The sequence below is a fragment of the Dasypus novemcinctus genome, chromosome 30 (genome assembly GCF_030445035.2).
Source record: "Dasypus novemcinctus isolate mDasNov1 chromosome 30, mDasNov1.1.hap2, whole genome shotgun sequence".
Taxonomy (NCBI): Eukaryota; Metazoa; Chordata; class Mammalia; order Cingulata; family Dasypodidae; genus Dasypus; species Dasypus novemcinctus.
In genome coordinates, this window is record NC_080702.1 from 47322411 (window position 1) to 47344871 (window position 22461).

Consider the following 22461-nt stretch of genomic DNA (forward strand, 5'->3'; position numbering starts at 1 on the left):
ATCAAAATTTCATTATTTGCAGATGACATTATCCTATACACAGAAAGCCCTGATAAATCTACATTAAAGTTTCCTGAACTTTTAAAGGAGTTCATTAAAGTCACAAATTACAAGATAAATGTGGAAAAAAAAAATTGGTAGCATTCTTGTACACAAATAAAGTGTAATCTGATGAGGAAATCAAGAAAAACAAACATCATTTACAATAGTAAATAAAAAATTCAAATACCTGGGAATAAGTTTAACTAAGAATGCAAAAGTCTTATACACAGAAAGCTACAAAGCACCATTAAAGGAAATGAAAGAAGACTGAAATAAATGGAAGAAAACTCCTTGTTCATGGATAGGAGGATTAAATATTATAAAGTTATCTATCCTACCAAAACAGATCTACAAATTTAATGTAATCCCACTAAAAATCAACACAGCATTTTAAAATAATCTGGAAAACTAACTATGAAATTTATTTGGAAGGGAAATAGGTCCTGAATAGCCAAAGACATATTGAAAATGAAAAATGAAATCATAGGAATTGCACTACCAGACTTTCAAGCATACTACAGTTACAGTGGTCAAATGGCATGTTATTTGCACAAGGATAGAAATACTGACCAATGGAACTGAATAGAATTCTGATATAGATCCTACCATATATAGTCACTTGATATTTAACAAGGCCACCAAACTCAACTGGGAGAATATGGCCTCTTCAAGATATGGTGCTTGGAGAATAGGACATGCATATGCAAAATTATGAGACAGAATTAATAAATCACAACTTATGCACAAATCAACTCAAGATGGATCAAAGATCTAAATATGAGAGCCAAGACCGTAAAGATCTTGGAAGACAATGTAGGGAAGCATCTGCAGGAACTTGTAATAAGAAATGGCCTCATGAAATTCACAAGCAATGCATGAGCAGTGAAAGGAAAAATAGATAAAAGGGACCTTTTTAAAATTAAAACCTTTTGCACCTCAAAGGAGTTTATGAAGAAAGTGAAAAGACAGCCTACCCAATGGGAGAAAGTTTTTGCTAACCATATATTTGATATGAGCCTAATATCCAGCATATATAAGGAATCCTGTATCTCAGGAAAACACACAGACACACAAACTTAAAAAATGGGCAAGAGATTTTAACAGATGCTTTTCCAAGGAAGAAATACAACTGGCTAAAAAGCACATGAAAAGATGCTCAACTTCACTAGCTATTAGGGAAATGCAAATCAAAACTACAATGATATGTGATCTTACACCCATTAGACTGGTGGCTCTTAAAAAAAAAAAAAAAACAAGGACTACAAGTGTTGGAAAGGATGGGGATGAATGTGCACCCTCATCCACTGCTGGTGGAAATGTAGAAGGATCTGGTCATTCTGGAGAACAGACTAATACTTCTTCAATAAGCTAGCTATACATTTTGACATGTAATCCATTAACTCCACTCTGGGTTATATACTCAGAACAACTGAAAACAGGGACACTGATATCTGTACACCAGTGTTCATAGCAGCATTATTCACTATTGTCAAAAGCTGGGATCACCCCAATGTGCACCAACAGATGAGTGGATAAACAAAATGTGGTATATGTGTACAATGTACTATTGCTCAGCTGTAAGAAGATATACAGTACTAACACCTGGCATAACATGGATGTATCTTGAGAACCTTATGTTGAGTGAGGCTAGCCAGATTTTGAAGGACAAATACCACATGACCTCTCTGATATGAATTAAGTAAATCAAGCTGTCTCAGAGAGCTAGAAACTGGAAGATAGGCTTACGGGAAATGGGTAGGGGATGGTTGTGAGTCCATTCGCTCATGGGTGAAATCTATCTAAATTGGAGTTAAGTAGTTGTGCACTGAAGTGATAAGATGGGGGCACAAATAATCAATTGAGTTAAATTTTGCAGGCTTGAGGTGAGCTGGTTGGGAGGATGGGTCAGATGGTCGAAAGAATTTGATGGAGGATTGGGGGAAGCAAGTGAACCTGGGAGACCGTTAGGCATGTGGTTGAAACTATAATCTTGAGAAAACTCTTTAGATAATATAATAAGTAAGGTTTACTTGTTTAAGGTGTTTGACAAGGATCATCTAGCACTGAATGTACCTCGGGCAGTCTTCTAGGTGGATTGTGCATGTTCATGGTGTCATAGTGTGTTATTTCAATGTGTAGATATGCATTCAATATGTAGGAAGGTGTTTGTCTCCATCCTGGGGAGGCCAGATCTTCTCAAACAGAGGGAAGTGTGTATCTCAAGAGCATGAGTGGTTCCTAATGGGTAGGACAGACTAGTTTGTCAAGCATTCAGCATTGTTGCAATTATCCATGAATAGTGTCCTTTGAACATTGAAGATTGGTTGTGACTGTGGGCTCTGAGGGAAAGGTGGGAGATGAAAATAATAATTAAAAGCAGAGGTAAGTCGGGGGCAATGGAATTGTTCTGCATGATCCTATAATAATGGATACAGGCCACGTTAAATATCACTAAAAATGTATAAAATGTATAAGCGGAAATATAAACCATAATGGAAATCATAAAGGAAACATGGTTAGTAGCTATGTTTCAATATCTGTACATTAGTTGCAGAAAATGTAACATTAAAAAGATCAATGCTGGGGAATGGGGGTTTTGAGCATGTGAAAGTTCCCTATATTCTATATGTGACTTTACTGTGACCTAAAACATTTTCAAGACATAATTTTAAAAAAGGATGTGGGCACTGAGGAAGAAATGAAAGAAAATGCCTTGCCACTGTACACACATGGAAACACCTATTACAGTGATGAAAGGCAAAAAGTAAAAAAAAAAAAATTATAAAATTTTTCATTATTAATATCCCAATTTATTTGTTACTTCATTTTACTTTTTTTCTAAATTGTTAAGTATTGTATTTCTTGTCATTAAAACTATCATTACTATTTCATTTTGCTATTAGTTGAATTTGGCAATATATTTGTCTTCAGGTTTGAAAATGTTTTTGATCAAAGAGGGTTTCAACTATGGCAGGGGAAAAGCACTCATGTGCTGTGTCATTGATGGGAAATTCATGGGTGGAAAGGAGTTCTCCAGGGCATGCATATAGGGTATATAGATATGTTTGGATATTCGTTGGGTATTGACATAGTGGGTAGTTTCACAGGACAACTGAGGGAGTACTGAGTTCCCATTCTGGGACAATCTGTTGCACTCCCCAGTGGAATAGCAACAATCCCCCAAGTACAAGGGCAAACACCAGTGAAGGATGGTGCAATGATCAGCACTTGATACTGATGACTATGCTTGTGAGTTTGTATGCTCGAAATTTCAAATTTGTCTAGAGCTGCAGGATGCCTAAAAGTTACCTCCTGAGAACCTCCATGCTGCTCAAATATGTCCAGTCTCTAAGCCAAAATCAGCATATAAGTGCATTACCTGCCCTCCAGCATTAGACATGACCCCCAGGGATGAGCCTGCCTGGTGCTGAAGGATTACTCCCAAGCACAAGCTGGTGATACAACTAGAAAAAGACCTGGAATAAAATGGGGAAATTGTAAAGACAAATGACTCTATATGCTTAAGAGAGTTAAAAATGAGATGGGGAGGGTGGGGCAAGATGGTGGCTGTGTGAGTGCACCTGATAGTCTCTCCTGCAAAGAAGCGGCTGGGTAGCGTTAGAAATTCTTCAGGACCAGGTTGTTTCAGGATTTTGCAGGGCAGGAGGTGTCTGGACATCGATTTCGTGGGAAGGTAACAGAAAATTCATGTTAAAGATAAAATTGAGCCTCTCTTACATGGAGTTAGGGGCTGCGTGCAGGGCTCCCTGCTTGGATGGGTGGAACCAGGGAACCGGCGCTGCGGCGGTGATTCCTGGAGGCTCTGCAGTACTGGGGAGTCCATCAGCCCTGAGTGGGTTATTAAGGGACTAACAGGGCAGGAGGCCTTCACAAACAGATTGGGTGAGACAGACGGGAGTTATTTGCGAGGCAGTGAATTTTTTATTTCTGACATGAATAATAGCACTTCTGGCTAGAGCCCCGCCCCCAAGGCTGGCTGCTGATCTGCACTGGCCTTAAATTGCTTGCAGTAAAGAGATGTCACCAGGAGACTATTTCAGGGGATTGCAGGGTGGCAGGTGGCTGGAAGCGGAATAGGGGAATCATTTGCAAGGCGTGGGATTTTTGGTTTCGGACACCGATACAGTGCTTCCAGCTAGATCCCCGCCCTTAGGCCTGGCTGCGGATCTGCAGGGTCCTTAAATCGGCTGCCATACCGAGGCGCCCCCAACTGGCTGTTTTGGGGGCTTGCAGATTGGGAGGTGTCCGGAAGTCGAATTGGTAATACAGCCACAGAAGAACCCTAGTGAAAGGGGAATTGCAGTTTTCGGAAACATAGGTCAGAGTTTGCGGATGTGACCTCCCCGATAGGGCTGGCACCCAGCTGAGGGGATCCCTGAAGGCTGTGATGCACTGCAGTGCTCCCAGGGTCCCTGTTAACCACATTTAAGGTTGCCAGTTCTGTGTACCTTAAACCCTGGTGGCCCACACCCAAGAGACTCACACCTCTTGAGTCTGCAATATCACAGACTTTCCATCCCTGAATCCACCATGCCCTGAGGCCCATCTGAGGTCCTTGGTTGTCCTAGCCCTCAAAGTTTGATTATTTTTTCATTTTCATTTTATTTTTTAATTTTTTTATATTTTATTGTCCTGGTTGCTAATATGGCATTATTTCCTAGTCTTTTCTCCCATTGTATGCCCCAAGGTCTTTTTTTTTCCATTTATTTAGGGTTTTTTTGTGTTGCTGTTGTTGGTGTTGTATATCTTATTTTCTTTCCTTACTTGTTCCCCTCCCTTTTCTTTACCCAGCCCCATTTTTCTCTTTCTTTCTTTCTTTCTTTCTTTCTTTCTTTCTTTCTTTCTTTCTTTCTTTCTTTCTTTCTTTCTTTCTTTCTTTCCTTCGTTCCTTCTTTCTTTCTTTCTTTCTTCCTTTCTTTCTTTCTTCTCTCTCTCTTTTTTTTCTCTCTTTTCTATTGTCCCTCATTTTCTTCTTATTTTATTTTATCTCAATTATACAATAGGTGCTGCAGGGAACACCTCACATTTGTTGGGTTTCCTCATCCTCCTTTTCCTCATTTCTGTGTGAATTGATTTTGGCTACCTACACTATCCCCTTTCCCCCACATCTTCATATCCTCCATCATCTACTGTCTCTCCTATATTCCACCTCCCTTTCTTTGATCTCCAAATTGTCTAACTCTTAAATTCTAATACCTTTGTTTTGTTTTCTGTCTTTTATCCACTCTTGAAACTATTCCCTTTCGTTTCTCTTTCCCTCTCTCAAGAAAACACTAGCTTGTTAATTTATACCATATTCTGTAGGGTGGCACTGTGTGGGAGCATGGCGACAGCAAGGGTCGGCTCGTCTCCAGGCACCGGTGCGAGTTGGACCCAGGTGGCGGGAACGGGCATTAAGGCCCTCCACTTGGGGTTCGGGAGTACTGCCCGCCCCTCTGCCCAGCTGCACCCACTTCCCCCTCGGTGGCCTAACCCCGCCTCTCCCCCAAGGGCCACCGCCGCGTCATGACAGCCCCGCCTCGCTGCCCCCGAGAACCCTGGCTACCCCGTCTTCTGCCCGTGAGCAGTGATACACCCATGCAAGAACCTATCAGCTGCCTGCCGCCCCCTGGCCACGCCCCCTGCCCCTCCCCCATCTTTACCCTATATTAACCGCTGTACTTCCTGAATAAATCAGACTTGCGCACAGATCCTGGTCTCCTCGGTAGCCTTCTTCCTACTGCGTGTCCTCCGCACCTTGCTGGCCCCAGAGCGCCTTCTTGGAAGGCCCCTCCATGTGTTGCAGCCCTCCACCCGAGCCCACACCACCCCTGCAGCGGCCCTCCGGGTGAGCCCACACTGCGACAATATTGCTCCCATATTCAGTCAACTACCTCATTGTAGGTACTCTACTTACTGCTATAACGATACACAACTTACATGAATCTAATATCCATCCTCCCAGATCTCATATTGTTGTTCTGTTAACATTTATTACCAATATTACTTTACACATTTTCCTTTCTTACACAATTGGCTTTCTTTGGCCCTAATAATTTCCTTCAAAGTGAACTCAGCCAGCAATAGGAAATTAGAATAAGTAGAACAAAGTGACAAAGAGAAGATATAACACTTACACAAAAACAACAGCTAATTAATCCTTAAGACTAGACAAAGAAGTGAAGGAACTGATTAAACCCGTCAAGATAAAATGATGACCAGACAGCAACAAAAATCTACAAACCAAACCAGTAATCAGGAAAACATGCCTGAATCCAGTGAACAAACTAAAAACCAGGAAGGGGAGAAGAACTTTGCACAAGTAATTAAAGATCTCAGAACATACATCACCAAAAATTTAATGAAGTAAAGGAAGAGGTTAACAATATGAAGACAAGAATTGGAGGGGAAATTGCAGACATATGCAAAAATATAACAAATATGATGGAATGTGCACCACAGTTCAAGAAATCAAAAATACACTCGTAGCAAATAGCAGCAGATTAGAAGAGGCAGATCAGAGAATTAGTGATGTGGAAGACAGTATTTCGGAAATTGAACAGATAGTAGAATTGATCAATAAAAAGAGAAAAAATCCAGCTAGGACTTAGGGACCTGAATGACCATGCAAAATGCACAAACATATGTATTATAGGCATCCCAGAATAAGAAGAGAAGGGAAAGGGATCAGAAGGAGTGTTGCAGGAAATAATGGCTGAAAACTTCCCAAATCTACTGAAAGAGAGAGATGCACATATCCAAGAAGCACAACAAACCCAAAACATCATAAAGCCAAACAGGTCTGGACCAAGACATATAATTGTAAAATTATCCAATGCTCAAGACAAAGAAAAAATTCTAAAAACAGCAAGAGAAAAGAAAACCATCACATACAAAGGAGGCTCCATAAGATTAAGTGCTGATTTCTCATCTGAAACCATGGAGGCAAGAAGGTAGTGGTATGATATAGTCAAGGTACTAAAAGAAAAAAAATTTCCAACCAAGAATACTCTATCCAGCTAAACTAGCATTCAAAAATGATGGAGAGTTCAAAATATTCATAGATAAACAGAAACTGAAAGAGTATGCCAACAAGAAACCTCCCCTTCAAGAAATTCTAAGGGGAGTTCTGCAGTAAGAAAGGAAAAAACAGGACAGGCAGAGTGGGAGGAGAGTGTAAGAGCAGCAAAAAAGACAAATTGAGAATAAAACACAAACAAACAAACAAAACATGACAAACACAAGTCCAATCAAAATATGGCTAAAATAAATAATCCCTTCAAAGTTATAACACTGAATGTCAACGGATTAAACTCACCTATCAAAAGATTCAGACTGGGACATTGGATAAGGCAATATGACCCATCTATATGCTGTCTACAAGAGACATATCTTAGACCCAGAGATTCATGGAGGCTGAAAGTGAATGGGTGGAAAACAATCTTAAAAGCAAACAATAACCAAAAAAAAAAAAAGGTAGGAGTAGCTAAATTAATATCAGAAAAAATAGACTTTAAATGAAAAACAATTGAGAGAGACAAAGAAGAATACTACATATTAGTTAAAGGGACAATCTGTCAAGAAGAACAAAAAATCATATATATTTATGCTCCTATCAAGGGTACCTCTAAATACGTGAGGCAAATGCTGGAAAAACTAAGTGAAAGAATAGATGCATCTACAATTATAGTGGGGGATTTTAATATGCCACTATCAACTCTGGACAGAACATCTCAAAAAAGAATCACTAAAGAAACAAACTATTTGAACAGTATATTAGAGGAGCTGGATCTAATAGACATATACAGATCATTACACCCAAACACAGCAGGATATACATTTTTCTCAAGTGCACATGAATCATTCTCCAAGAAAGAACATATTGTAGGCCACAAAGAAAAGCTTAATGAGTTCAGAAAGATCAAAATCATACAAAACAATATCTCTGACCACAGTGGAGTGAAGCTGGAAATGTGCAAGGGCCAGAGGCCCAGATTTCACACCAAGATATGGAAATTAAACAGCACACTCTTAGAAAAAGAGTGGGTCAAAGAGGAAATCTCAAAAGAAATCAATGACTACCTTGAAACAAATGATAATGATAACACAACATACCAAAATTTATGCGATGCAGTAAAAGTGGTACTGAGAGGGAAATTTATAGCCATAAAATCAAACATCAAAAAAGAAGAAAGAGCAAAAATTGAAGAACTAACTGCATTTTGGAGCAATTAGAAAAAAACAACAAAGAAAATGCACAGAAAGATGAAGGAAGTATATAACAAAGATATGAGCAGAACTAAATGAAATAGAAAATAAGAAAGCATTTGAGAAGATAAACAAGACCAAGAGGTGGATTTTTGAGAAGATCTTTAAAATTGACAAACATTTAGCAAGACTAACAAAGAAAAAAAGAGAGAAGATGCAAATACACAAAATAAGAAATGAGAAAGGAGATGGCACCACTGACCTCATAGAAATAAATACTATCATAAGAGGATACTTTGAAAAACTATATTCCAATAAAAACGACAATTCAGAGGAAATGAACAAATTGCTAGAAACACATAAGCAGACTATATTGATGAAAGAAGAAATTGAAGATCTCAAGAAACCAATCACAAATAAAGAGATAGAATCAGTCATTAAAAACCTCCCAAGTAAGAAGAGCCCAGGGCCAGACGGCTTCACAGGTGAATTCTACAAAACGTAACTGAAAGAACTATCACCAATCCTGCTGAAACTCTTCCAAAAAATCGAAACAGAAGGAACATTGCCTAAGTCATTCTATGATGCCAACATTAAACTAGTACCAATGCCAAACAAAGATGCCAAAAGAAAGGAAAATTACAGACAAATTTCTCTAATGAACATAGATGCAAAAATACTTAACAAAATAGTTGCTAATTGGGACGGGTTGCTCTGTCGGTAGAGGTGGGTTCTGGCTGCGGATGAGGGGTTCGTCCAGCTCTGGATGAGGGGTTGTTCCCGCTTGGGGTGAGGGGTCGGTCCCACCTGGGATGAGGGGTCGGTCCGGCAGCAGACGAGGGATCGGTCTCACAAGGGGTTGCGCGGTTCGGCTGACGGGGTCGCCCGGCGAAGCCGGCGACGAGGGGGTCGCCCGGAGAAGCAGGTGATGAACTGGGGACAAGGGAGGCCAGGCCCTTCTCGGGGGCTCTCAGGACTGGAGGGTGCACGGCAGAAGAGCTACCGCGGAGACAAGGTAAACATGCAAGTCCACTTTATTGAGGGAGAGGCAAGAGTTTTATAGGGGCTGGGGAAGGCTGATTGGTCGAAGCCATGCCCTGTTCTGATTGGTTGCCGGCGAAAGGTCAGTGGGCGGTACTGGACGGGGGAGGGGTGGTGATTAGGGATTGGCTGTCGCTGTTGCTGGGGGAAGTGGCAGGGTTTAGGGATTGGTGGCTGCTGTTGCTGGGGTGGAGGGCAGACTTGAGTTTCCCGCCCATGCCTGGCTGTTGCTGCTGTCGGGGGAGGGGAAAAGGACAGACTGGATTTCTCCGCCCACACCTGGCTGTTGCTGCTGTCGGGGGAGGGGAAAAGGGCAGACTGGATTTCTCTGCCCACGCCTGGCTGTTGCTGCTGTCGGGGGAGGGGAAAAGGGCAGACTGGAATTTTCCGCCCTGTGCCTGCGCAGGGAGAAGGAAGAAGAAGGGTGCCGCCCCACCGGCATCGTGTGGTGCCATCCGGGAGGAGGGGCGGCCGTGGAAGCATGGCTGCCGAGAAGGGGAGACCTGAGGGCACTCTGTGCCCATGCCAAGCTTTCTTCAGGGGTGGTGGTGGGCCTGACCAACCACCCTATTATGGGGGCAGCGGAATTAGGTCTACCACGGCCGCTCCCCTCACCAGGCCAGCAAACCACACTTCAGCCCGACGGGTGACCGCATTTCCCCCTTCTTTTCAAATAAGGGCCAGGATGGCATCAGCAACAAGTAGCTGAGGCCCAAGAGGCAGTAAGCAATGAGGGAAGCGGGGCTGAAGAGGGAGGTGAGTATGACGGGGATATAAATGTACAATTTAGGGGGCGGTATCTTGCCGTTGCAAGTGAGGGTGGCCAATGTCCAATTCTTGTTGATCTCGGTGGCTACAAGATTCATCTGCTGTTAGAAGTCCAGGATGACAGCGCGTTGCAGGTAGTTGATCTCTCCTTGGCAGCGAAGACATTGTAGGAGAGGATTACTTTTTCCTGCCAGAGACTTACTGGCCAATTAAAAGGCTGATGGCTGGGGTTGGTGAGTGCAATGGGGAGTGTGAGGAAAAGAAGGGTGACTGTTTTGGACAAGAGGAGGCTTGGTGAAGTCATTATGGGAGGAAGATAAGGAGTAAAGCATAAAAGAGGATAATAAACAGAAAGGCGATGGAGAGTAGAATTCATTGGCCAAGGTTCCAATCTTCTGGGGCAGTAGCGGCTAGACAGATGGCAAAAAATATTATCAATAAAGCAAAGGTTATGAGGAAGAAATAAAGTATTAAAGGCTGTGGGGGAAGTGAGAAGATCATTTAGAGGATAGGGTTGAGAATAGTATGTTTAAGACAGAAGCTTTGTGGTTTGTATGAGACTGCTTTATAAACGAAGGAGAATGAGGGCAGTAAATATAGTAACGATAGATAGGAAGATGACAGTGAGGAGGAGTCTTTGTTTAAGGTTCCAATCGTCCGGCACAACAGTGGCTAGGCCGATAGTGAGGGGTGTTGCTAAATAGACAATGGCTGCAAAGACAAAATCATCTTCTGTTTCCTTAAGAATAACTTTTCTTTAACTACTTAGTAGCATGCAGTATTAGAAACCGTTTCCTAAAAGCAAGTTGGCAGGGGAGCTTGGTTGCTGTTAATCTTTCCTGTTATAAAATTACCTTTTATTATTATTATAATCAATTCAGTTTTATATATATATATTTAAGAATGACCTTTTGGAATTAGCCATTTAATACCTTAATGTAAACTATTGAAGATAAATTTTATCTTTACGGAACACATTCCCTTATGTAAAGTTATCACAATACCTTTTACACTTGCCGCATGCAAATTAAGTTTCAAGAGTTTATGAAAAATTAGCCATCCTACTTTAGGACAAAATATGTCTTTTTGCAAAACTTATTACATTTCTGTTAGCATTTTTACAAACTTTTAACCTTTTTAATATTCATAGAAGTTTTGCATTCTTTATATTATCCTGTGAAGAAAAATAAGTTATTCATTTTAATCTAGGCAAGAACAACTTTTTATGAAGACGTACAGTTAATTTTGTTAATTAAGACTTACAATTTTTTTTAATTGTAGATATCTTATTAACATTTAAACTTATGTATTAATATAATAAACTTAAGTATTAATATAAGCACTTATTTAATTTTTGGCCATTTGAATAGAGCTCTTTTAAAGATTTCTAGTAATTTATATTTACCATCCAGAGGTATCACAATATATGTTGACATAGAACGAACAGACAGACAAACACAGAACAATTACAACACATTAACAGAAATATATAATTTATTTAGAGTTGACTCATAATTCTTACTTTCTTGGTATAGCTGCTTTTAAATCCTTTTTTATATAGCATATCATAGATGATACCCTTCAAGATTTCTTCTGGACTTCATGTTGCCTGTAATAAACCAGGAGGGAATCTTTTACCTTCCTGCTCCACAGCAGAAGTGACCCTATCTATAAGGTGAATATAGGTGTCCGGGTCCCAAAGCTGACACGTGGTAAGCCACAGATTAAAGGGGAGAAGAAGGTCCCAATATACTTGGAGCTGTTTCAAAAAGTCTTACACGGTGAGTGTCTAAGATACTGGCGAGGGCCTGAACTTCTGGGGCTTGCTTAACCGATAGGATGTTACCCATTGCTAATGGCCTTTTGGAGCCGATAAGAAAAGGGGCCCTTACCTTGAGAGCGCGGCGATGGGAGCCGAGGTGCGCGGTGAGATGAGGGGTCGGAGCCGATGGGACTCCGACGGTGGTCGCGGGCCAAGAGAAGGCCCCGATGAGGGGAGGGCGGAACGACGAGCAGTGGAGCAAGGCAAAGGGGAGCAAGCGCAGAGGGGAGGAGGCAGAGGTGAAGGCAGGGGTTGAGGTACTCAGGCACGCGCTCCTGAGAGTTTTATTGGCACCTCTTAATCATAGCGGGTCGGTATAAGCCCCCGACATGGAAGGAGAAAGCCATCCAGAGATTCTCCCAGACCGCCGTGGATCGTATGAGGTAGCCAAGGCTCAGGTAGCAGCAATGTTGCATGAGAGAAGTCCCATGGAGAGAAGAGAGGAGGGCGTAGGGCTGTGGTAGGATTACTTCAGACGTGCAAGCGCGTGCTCCCGAGAAATCCAAGGCTCCTCTTAATCATAGCAGGTCGGTATAAGCCCCCAACATGGAAGGAGAAAGCTATCGAGCAATTCTCCCAGACCGCCGTGGATCATATGAGGTAGCCAAGGCTCAGGTAGCAGCAATGTAGAGCGAAAAGATAGGGGTGAGAAGAGAGGAGGGCGTAGGGCTGTGGTAGGGTTACTTCAGACGTGCAAGCGCACGCTCCTGAGAAATCCAAGGCTCCTATTAATCATAGCGGGTCGGTATAAGCCCCCGACATGGAAGGAGAAAGCCATCCAGCGATTATCCCAGACCGTCGTGGATCATATGAGGTAGCCAAGGCTCAGGTAGCAGCAATGTTGCACGAGAGAAGTCCCAAGGTGAGAAGAGAGGGGGGGGGGGCGCCAGGTAATGGAGTGAGGCTGTGGTGGAGTTGCCTTGCCCCACGTTGGGCGCCAGCTGCGACGGCTTGCTCTGTCGGTAGAGGTGGGGTCTGGCTGTGGACGAGGGGTCCGTCCAGCTCTGGACGAGGGGTCGGTCCCGCTTGGGACGAGGGGTCGGTCCGGCAGCAGACGAGGGATCGGTCTCACAAGGGGTTGCGCGTTTCGGCTGACGGTGTCACCCGGCGAAGCCGGTGATGAGGGGGTCGCCCGGAGAAGCAGGCGACGAACTGGGGACAAGGGAGGCCAGGCCCTTGTCGGGGGCTCTCAGGACTGGAGGGCGCACGGCAGAACTACTGCAGAGACAAGGTAAACACGCAAGTCCACTTTATTGAGGGAGAGGCAACAGTTTTATAGGGGCTGGGGAAGGCTGATTGGTCGAAGCCACGCCCTGTTCTGATTGGTTGCCGGCGAAAGGTCAGTGGGCGGTACTGGACGGGGGAGGGGTGGTGATTAGGGATTGGCTGTCGCTGTTGCTGGGGGAAGGGGCAGGGTTTAGGGATTGGTGGCTGCTGTTGCTGGGGTGGAGGGCAGACTTGAGTTTCCCGCCCATGCCTGGCTGTTGCTGCTGTCGGGGGAGGGGAAAAGGGCAGACTGGTTTTCTCCGCCCACGCCTGGCTGTTGCTGCTGTCGGGGGAGGGGAAAAGGGCAGACTGGATTTCTCCGCCCACGCCTGGCTGTTGCTGCTGTCGGGGGAGCGGAAAAGGGCAGACTGGAATTTTCCACCCTGTGCCTGCGCAGGGAGAAGGAAGAAGAAGAGCGCCGCCCCACAGGCATCGTGTGGCGCCATCCGGGAGGAGGGGCGGCCACAGAAGCATGGCTGCCGAGAAGGGGAGACCCGAGGGCACTCTGTGCCCATGCCAAGCTTCCTTCAGGGGTGGTGGTGGGCCCGACCAACCACCCTATTATGGGGGCAGCGGAATTAGGTCTACCATGGCCGCTCCCCTCGCCAGGCCAGCAAACCACACTTCAGCCCGACGGGTGACTGCAGCTAATCATATTCAACAACACATTAAATGAATTATACACCACAACCAAGTGTGATTCATTCCAGGTATGCAAGGATGTTTCAACATAAGAAAATCAATCAATGTAATACACCATATAGACAGATTGAAGGAAAAAAATCACATGATTATATCTATAGATGCAGAAAAAGCATTTGACAAAATATTGCACGCTTTCTTGATAAAATCACTACAAAAGAACAGAATACAAGGAAATTTTTTGAACATGATAAAGAGTATATATGAAAAACCCATGGCCAACATCGTTTACAATGGAGAAATCCTAAAGTTCTTCCTTTTAAAGTCAGGATCAACACAAGGATGCCCAGTCTCTCCCCTTCTATTTAACATTGTCTTAGAAGTACTTGCTTGAGCACTGAGGCAAACACCAGATAAAAATGGCATTCAAATTGGAAAGGAAGAAGTCAAACTTTCATTATTTGCAGATGACATGATCCTATACATAGAAAACCCTGAAAGGTCTACAACAAATCTTCTAGAACTCATAATGAATTTAGTAAAATCTCAGGTTATAGGATCAATGCATGAATTTCAGTAGCATTTCTGTATACAAATAATGAGCGAGATCAGGAGGAAATTAAGAAATGAATACCATTCACAATAGTAAGTAAAAAAATCAAATATTTAGGAATAAATTTAACTACAGATGTAAAAAATTTATACACTTAGAACTATACAAGACTCTTCAAGGAAATCAAAGAAGACCTAAATAAATGGAAGAATATTCCCTGCTTATGGATAGGAAGACTAAATATTATTAAGACATCTATCCTACCAAATCTTATCTACACATTCAATACAATCCCAATAAAAATCAACACAGCCTTCTTTAAGGAACTAGAAAAACTAACTATGAAATTTATTTGGAAAGGAAAAAGCCCCCGAGTAGCCAAAGACATATTGTAAAAGAAAAATGAAATTGGAGGAACCACACTACCGGACATCAAAACATACTACAAAGCTAAAGTAGTGAAAACAGCATGGTATTGGCATAAGGAGAGACACGCAGACCAATGGACTCGAATTGAAAGTTCTGATATAGAAGCTCATATATATAGCCATATAATATTCGATAAAGCCACCAATATCTCTCAACTGGGAGAGAATGACCTATTCAAGAAATGGTGCCTGGAGAACTGTATAGTCATATGTAGAAGAATGAAAGAGGATTACCATCTCACACCTTATACAAAGATCAACTCAAGATGGATCAAAGACCTAAATATAAGAGTCAATACCATAAAGATCTTGGAAAGCAGTGTAGGGAACATCTACAAGACCTTGTAATAGGAAATGGCTTCATGAACATCACACCAAAAGCACGAGCAGCAAAAGAACTAATAGATAAATTGGACTTCCTCAAAATCAACGCCTTCTACACCTCAAAGGAGTTTGTCAAGAAAGTAAAAAGGGAACCTACACAATCGGAGAAAATATTGGGCAACCATATATCCAATAAGAGACTTATAACTTGCATATATAAAGAACTCATATATCTTGAAAATAAAAAGAGAAACAACCCATTTTAAAAAATTGGGAAAAGATTTACACAGACACTTCTTCAAAGGAGAAATACAAATAACTAAAAAGCATATCAAAAAATGCTCCATATCTCTAGCTATCAGGGAAATGCAAATCAAAACTACAATGAGATACCATCTTACTCCCATAAGATTGGCAGCTATGAAAAAAAAACAGAAGAATACAAATGCTGGAGAGAATGTGAAGAAATGGGAACACTCATTCACTACTGGTGGGAATGCAGAAGGATCCAACCATTCTGGAGGACATTTTGGTGGTTTCTCACAAAACTAACCATAGATTTGCCATATGACCCAGCAATTCCACTGCTGGGTATATATCCAGCAGAACTGAAGGCAGGGACACAAACCGATTTATGTGCACCAATGTTCATAGCAGCATTTTTCACGATCGCCAAAAGTTGGATTCGACCCAAATGCCCATCAACAAATGAGTGGATCAATAAAATGTGGCATATACATACAATGGATTACTACTCAGCTTTAATAACAAATACACTGCAAACGAATGTGATAACATGGATGAATCTTGAGAACCTTACCGTTGAGTGAAGCAACCTAGGCATTGAAGGACAAATACTATATGACCTCAATGATATGACATAAGCAAGCACCACATAGAGCTAAAGACTACAAGATAGGCTTACAAGAAATCAGGGGGTAGATGAAGGATGTAAGGTGACATCTACATGGGTGAAATCTATGATAAGCTGGAGGTAAGTATGTGTACAAGGAAGCGATAAAATGGGGGCATAGGATTAACTTTGGGTGGGCTTTGGGGGTTTGAGGGGGCTAGGGATGGGCGGATGGGTAATATTGCCCAAGAAATTGGGGGAAGGGTGGGGCAGCATATGAACATAGGAGATTGTCAGGTGTTGGTTGAGAGTATAATGCTGAGAAAACATTTTCAAAATATAATTCGGAAAGTTACCTGTTTAAAATACTCAAAGGGGATAATCTGATGCACGTCAGACTCCTAGAGAATATGTGAATGCAAATTTTGCCAGAGTGGGTTATACTATTGGGTAGAGACCCATATAATGAGAGTGAAGGTAGACCCACAACCTGGGGAGGACTAATGCCATCCAATAGAGGGAACTATATCTCTCAAGAGAAATGGTGGCTCCCAGGGAATTAGGGCAGTTGAGCAAGTCAAGCCCTCAACACTGTTGCAAGTATCTCTGAACATGGTTCCTCAAGAAATGTAGATTGACTGTCATTGTGGGCCCCAAGGGGAGGGGGAAATAGATATTGAATAGATGGAACCAAGGTAACTGTGAGGGGAAAAGAACTGTTTCACAGGATTACACAAGGATGGATATAAAACATGTAATATTACACCAAAAACAAACAGGGGACAACAGACAAGTAATGTAAACCAAAATGTAAAACATAGGGAAACTAAAAAATTTAGAAAACTGTATAGCCTAAAGTATAAACCATAATGTAAACACAAATGTTATCTTGTTTGAAAGCTTTTGTCTCAATATCTGTACATCAGTTTCAGTAAATGGCATATGAATAATGTAAAAGATTATTGCTGTGGAAGGGAAAAGGTTTTATAATGGATATGTGGGAGTACTGTATATTGTATATATGAATTACTGTGATCTAAGGCTCTTGTGAAGAGAAGCTCAATAATAAGCGAAAAAGAAAAGAAAAAGATAGGATGTATAATTTTTCCAAATCAATATGTATTCTATATCTAACCTTTAAACTCATTGTTATATTCCATTTTACTAGTAAGGGAACCTGACATTATATTGAGCTTCACTTTTTAGGAAGTTTTGGATCACAGCGTGGTTCAATATTGGCAGCAGAGGAATACTGGTATGGGGTGTTATTGACAGGGGACATATGGTTGACAGGGAGTTACACAGGGCATGTGTCCAGGATGCATGGACATGTTTGGATATACTCATAGTGGAAAAAATTAAAAACAACAGCTGGGGGGGTACTGGGTTCCTGGCTGGTGGAGCTCTGTTGTGGTCCCTAGGGTAGCAGTGGCAGTCCCCCAGGTACAACAGCTAGGACCAGGAACAAATGAGGGTCCAACTGTGAGCCCCTGATACTAATGACTATGCTTGTTAGCCTATACACCTGAAATAAGAACAAGGCCTAGAGCAGCACTGTGCCTAGGAGTTCCCTCCTGACAGCCTCCATGTTACTGAAATGTGGTCAGTCTCAAAGCTAAACTCAGCATGTAAATGCAATGCCTTGCCCCCAGTGTGGGACATGACACCCAGGGATGAGCCTCCCTGGCACCGAGGGCTCACTACCAAGTACCAGCTGATGACGTAACTAGAATATGACCTTGAATTAAAGTCTCAACGTGGACCAGCAGAATATCCCTGTCTACATATAATAAAAGGTTTTAAAAATGCTGTTTGACCTAAAGTAAGGGGGAAATGGAAAGGACAAATGAGTTTATATGGCTATGAGTCTCTAAAAAAGTGTCTGGAGGTGTCAGAAGGAAGCACTTATGCACACCTGAGCAGAGTCTCAGGGACAGATAAAGTAGCTACAACCCCAGGTATTGGTCCTTTTGAGGACTAAAGAGACCCACAGGTTTTATGGTCATGGCTGATGGGGTTCACTGCCATGTCAGTTGGCCCTTCTTTGGAACTGGTGTTTTGTGTGATGGAGATTGAGATTGAGAAAGAGGAAATAGAGCAAACAATAGGAAGCCAGCAGCACAGTTTTAATTGAGCAATCACTTTTGCTGCACTCTCTCCATATTGATGACGTGAAGCATCATGCTTTGTGTGTTGCCAAAGTGGCCTATTTAGGCAGGATTTTGTCCCCACTCAGCCATTTTTTGTAGGAGAGATAATGTGGGTGTACTTCCTCCAAAACAATCTTGCCCTCCCCCCATCAGTTTTGAATGCCAGCTTTGCTGTATAGAGAATTTGTTTTTGTTTTTGTTGTTGTTTCTATTAGCACCTGAAATATGTCATACCACTGCCTTCTTGCCTCCATGGTTTCAGATGAGACGTGAGTACTTAATCTTATGATACTTCTTTTGGATGTGATGGTTCTCTTTTCTCTTGTTGCTTTCAGTATCCTTTCTTTCTCTTGAGCATTTGACAATTTGACATGTATGTGTCTTGCTGTAGGCTTGCTGAGGATTATATTGTTTGAGGTGTATGCACTACCTGGACCTGTGCATTGATTTTGCTCAATAGGTTAGGAAATTTTCAGCTATTATTTCCTCCAAACCCACTTCTCTCCCCTTTCCTTTATATAAACCCACTTGAATGTTGACAAAGCGTATTTTTGAGGATTTTGTGTTGACATTTAGATCTCTAAGTTCCTGCCGGAATTTTTTTTATCATTTTATCCATCTGTTCTGCTATTTGTGTGATTTCAGATGTACTTCCTTCCACATCACTAATTCTTATTTTGTTTTCAAAAAAGTTTTATTTTATTTCTAATTTTTTAATCTAATTGACTTTTTTTTAAAGAGACACAAAGATCACAAAAAATATTACATTAAAAAAATAAGAGGTTCCCATATACTGCACACCCAATCATATCACATTCTTTCCACATGAACAACCTCTTTCATCATTTTGGCATATTCATTGCATTTGGTGAATACATTTAGGAGCACTGATGCACCACATAGATGATAGTTTACATTGTAGTTTACACTTTCCCAAGTACATTCAGTGGGTTATGACAGGATATAAAATGTCCAGAATCAATCCCTGCAATATTCTTTAGGACAATTACAATTCCCAAAAATACCACCACATCACATCTCCTCTTCCCTCTCCCTGCCTTCAGCTATTACCTTGGTGACTGTCTCCACATCAAAGATACAGTTTCTTCAATTGCCAGAGTCAAAATAGTTGTATATTAGAATACTAGTAAGTCCACTCTAATCCATATTTTATTCTTCCATCCTATGGGCCCTGGGATGGTGATGTCCACTCCACCTCTAAATTTGTGGCGGCTTAGATTCCACATTCTTGAAGGATGTAATTCTCATGCTTGCAGTTGTAGGCACGCTTGTTTTCCTGGTGTGGTAGTTGACAATCTTCATGTCCCTATTAACTGACCTGGGTAAGTCACCAGCAAATGGAAAGGTAGAAGTTGCAACTCTGCGGAAGCTCAGTGTCCAGCTCAAACATAGTCAATCCAGAAACTCAAATCTCCTGAGTATACCTCAACCCCAGGGCCAACCACAGGCTTAGTTAAAATGTGGAAAATGTGAAGAAAGGAAACATCTGAAGAAGAAAGGAAACATTCTCCATTTCCATGATTGTCAGTATCACAAATTTCAAAGTAGGGTCCACTGAAAAGGCACTGAATTCCAGAGCCATCTGCCATGACCATGAGAACCTGCTGCTTTGTGCTTCCATTGTATTTTTGATTTCTTGGATTGTAATTTTCATCACTATCAAATACATTATCTTTTTACTTATGTTTATATTTTTTCAATATGCTCTCCCATTGTCTTCTTAAAATATTTAATATTTTCGTTCACTTCATTAGGTTGGTTCATGATATTTGTTTGAACAATTCTGATTATTTGTTCCATGTTATACATCTCCTCCTGGCTTTTAAATTGTTTTTTGGACTGGGACATTTCTACCTGCTTCTTAGTATGAATTATAACTTTTTGTTGGTGTTTAAGCATATCTTTATATTGATGGATTTATTCAGCTGATTATTTTCTCTCTCTATGGTTTTATTTAGTTGCTATTTGTGTGTGGGTATGTGGTAAGTCTTCTATTGAACACTATGTTACTCTTATTCTATTTCCTGATTTTTTCTATGTTTCCTTGAAAAAAAATTTGAGTCCAGAGAAAGAGAAAGGGGTAAGAAGAGAAAAAGGATAATAGTAATAATAGAAGTAAGAGGTAGAGTAGGAACCATAGAAGACCAAGGGAAATGAATAATTAAGTCACGTATGAAGTACAGAGGAATAAAAATTAAAAAGTGGTGTGCAAACAATGAAATGAAAAACTGAATAGAGAAAAATATCTAGAGTGAATTAGAAGGCCAGAATAATAAGACGAATGGGAAAGAGAAATGTAAAGGCAGTAAGAAAAAAGTTTTAATAAAGAAAGAAAACAGAATATAGGAGATAGAAATAAAAAGCTAATTTGAAGACTAAAGAGAGTTGGAATGTATGAATAAAAACAGTAAGCAGAAGACAGAAAGATGACAGAAGGAAAATAAATAGCATAGGTAGACAAAATTAGTATACAGATAAAAAGGAGAAACAAAGGAGAGGGGCAAACAAGAAACAACACACCTAATTAAATAAAACAACAACAACCAGGGTTGTGGGGAGAAGGAGTTAAAAAAACAACAACAAACCCTCAAGGAAACAGTCAAATAAAATTCATGGAAAAACAGCCTCCCACGTAAACATCAAAAAAGCTTCTCAAGCTGCCTGGGCTTATAAATCAGTTACCCTGCAACCTGCCCTCCACAGGTTTTGAATTGGGTTTTAGCAAGTAAACAAAGTGAAAATTAAATTAAGGAACTTTTTTTAAAGAAAAATAAGTGACTCAAGGGAAGCTAATACAAAAATACTACCTATGTGTTCCCTGTCCTAAATTATCAGCTCAGGAATTAATAACCCAAGCACATCACTACTCTAAGGTGAGCTGGGAATTAAACTAGGGATCTTATATGTTCATTTTGGAGAGTCTTCCACTGAGATAAACTTTATCATGGGGCCGTTACCTGGAGAGATATCCTGTCACTTTCCCTAGGGTGGCATTGACTCCCTGCAGTTGGGAAGATTCCTGCTGATTAGAAGTCTGTGTGACCCTGCTCCCTTTCTATTTTTCTTGCTTTCCCTAACAGGGCAGCAGGACCTGAAAGCCTGTATGAAGACATCCCCCCTCCACTCTCTCCAGGTAAGGTTGAGTTCCCTTCTGAAATTCAAATGGGACCTGGTGTCTGAACTGACCATAGAGGAATGACCCTTAAACCTCTTCCAGAACTCCCCCTCCTCCCAGGAGGCCGTTGGAAGGTTTTTAAGCACTTCTTACTTACCACCTCCCTTAAAGAAGATGGGATTTTTATAGTTTACAGAACTAAACTATTGAATTGCCTGACTCCACCCTCTCATAGACCAAGTTCCTCTTTCCCTTAAAAGCTAGGTAAATCAGGCTGCTTGTACAGATTGACATTCCCCCTCTTTCTGGGACTCCTTGCTATCTGGCATGCCCCCTAAATTGCAAAGGTGGTCCATGAAACCAAACCCCCAGAAAGGAAACCCCTCTCTATCCTTGCCAGATCTCTTTTACTCCAGGATTTCTCTACCTCCTGTTTGGTGGATGGTGGGATTCAGAGTTTGTGCAGCAGCATTTTGCCTTGAAGGTGGGGCTTAGACAACTGTCATTTCCAGCCAACAGGGCAAGAAACTCATTGTTTTCCCTTGGGCTTTTTACCTCTTTTTCTAGATCATTGCCCTGAAGTCTCCTGCTCTGTCAGTTGCCAAAACAACTCACTGTTGTTTAACTCAAGCATTTAACTCATGTGTTAATCCCAGATATTAGAAAGAAAAAAACAGTGTTTTTATATAGACCAACTACCTATTCTATGAGATAGATAAAGGTTGTATCATTAATCACCTGACGTCAGAGCCATTCCTTTGATTGAAAAATGGAGTGGCATTTTCAGATTAGTAATTGCTTAGAGTTTGTGCCCAAATTTGAGAGAAAAACATGATCTGGTTATTTCTTTTATTCACGACTTTCTTTGTCCAAGTTTCAAATTCTCCTTATTTTGTTATTTATCAAACAACAGGATCAGACTCTGATTTTGATCATGCCCACATCTGACTGTAGATTTTAGAGTTTTTGCTTAAGAGAAGTGTGGACTTCATCTTCATATGACCAACTTCACTATTATAGATTTTCAAGCTCTTCAGCATTGACCATTTACCAAAATACAGTTGGTATTTGAACTCCTATAAATTGCAAGATCCCTATTTTATTTTGTGGCTAAATTAATTCTGTATGTTAGGTTAGATTAGGGAGGAATTTAAATGATGAAGGGAAATTTATATATATGAATGATTATTAAAAATGAGAAAGACCACAATCAATATTCTATCTACAG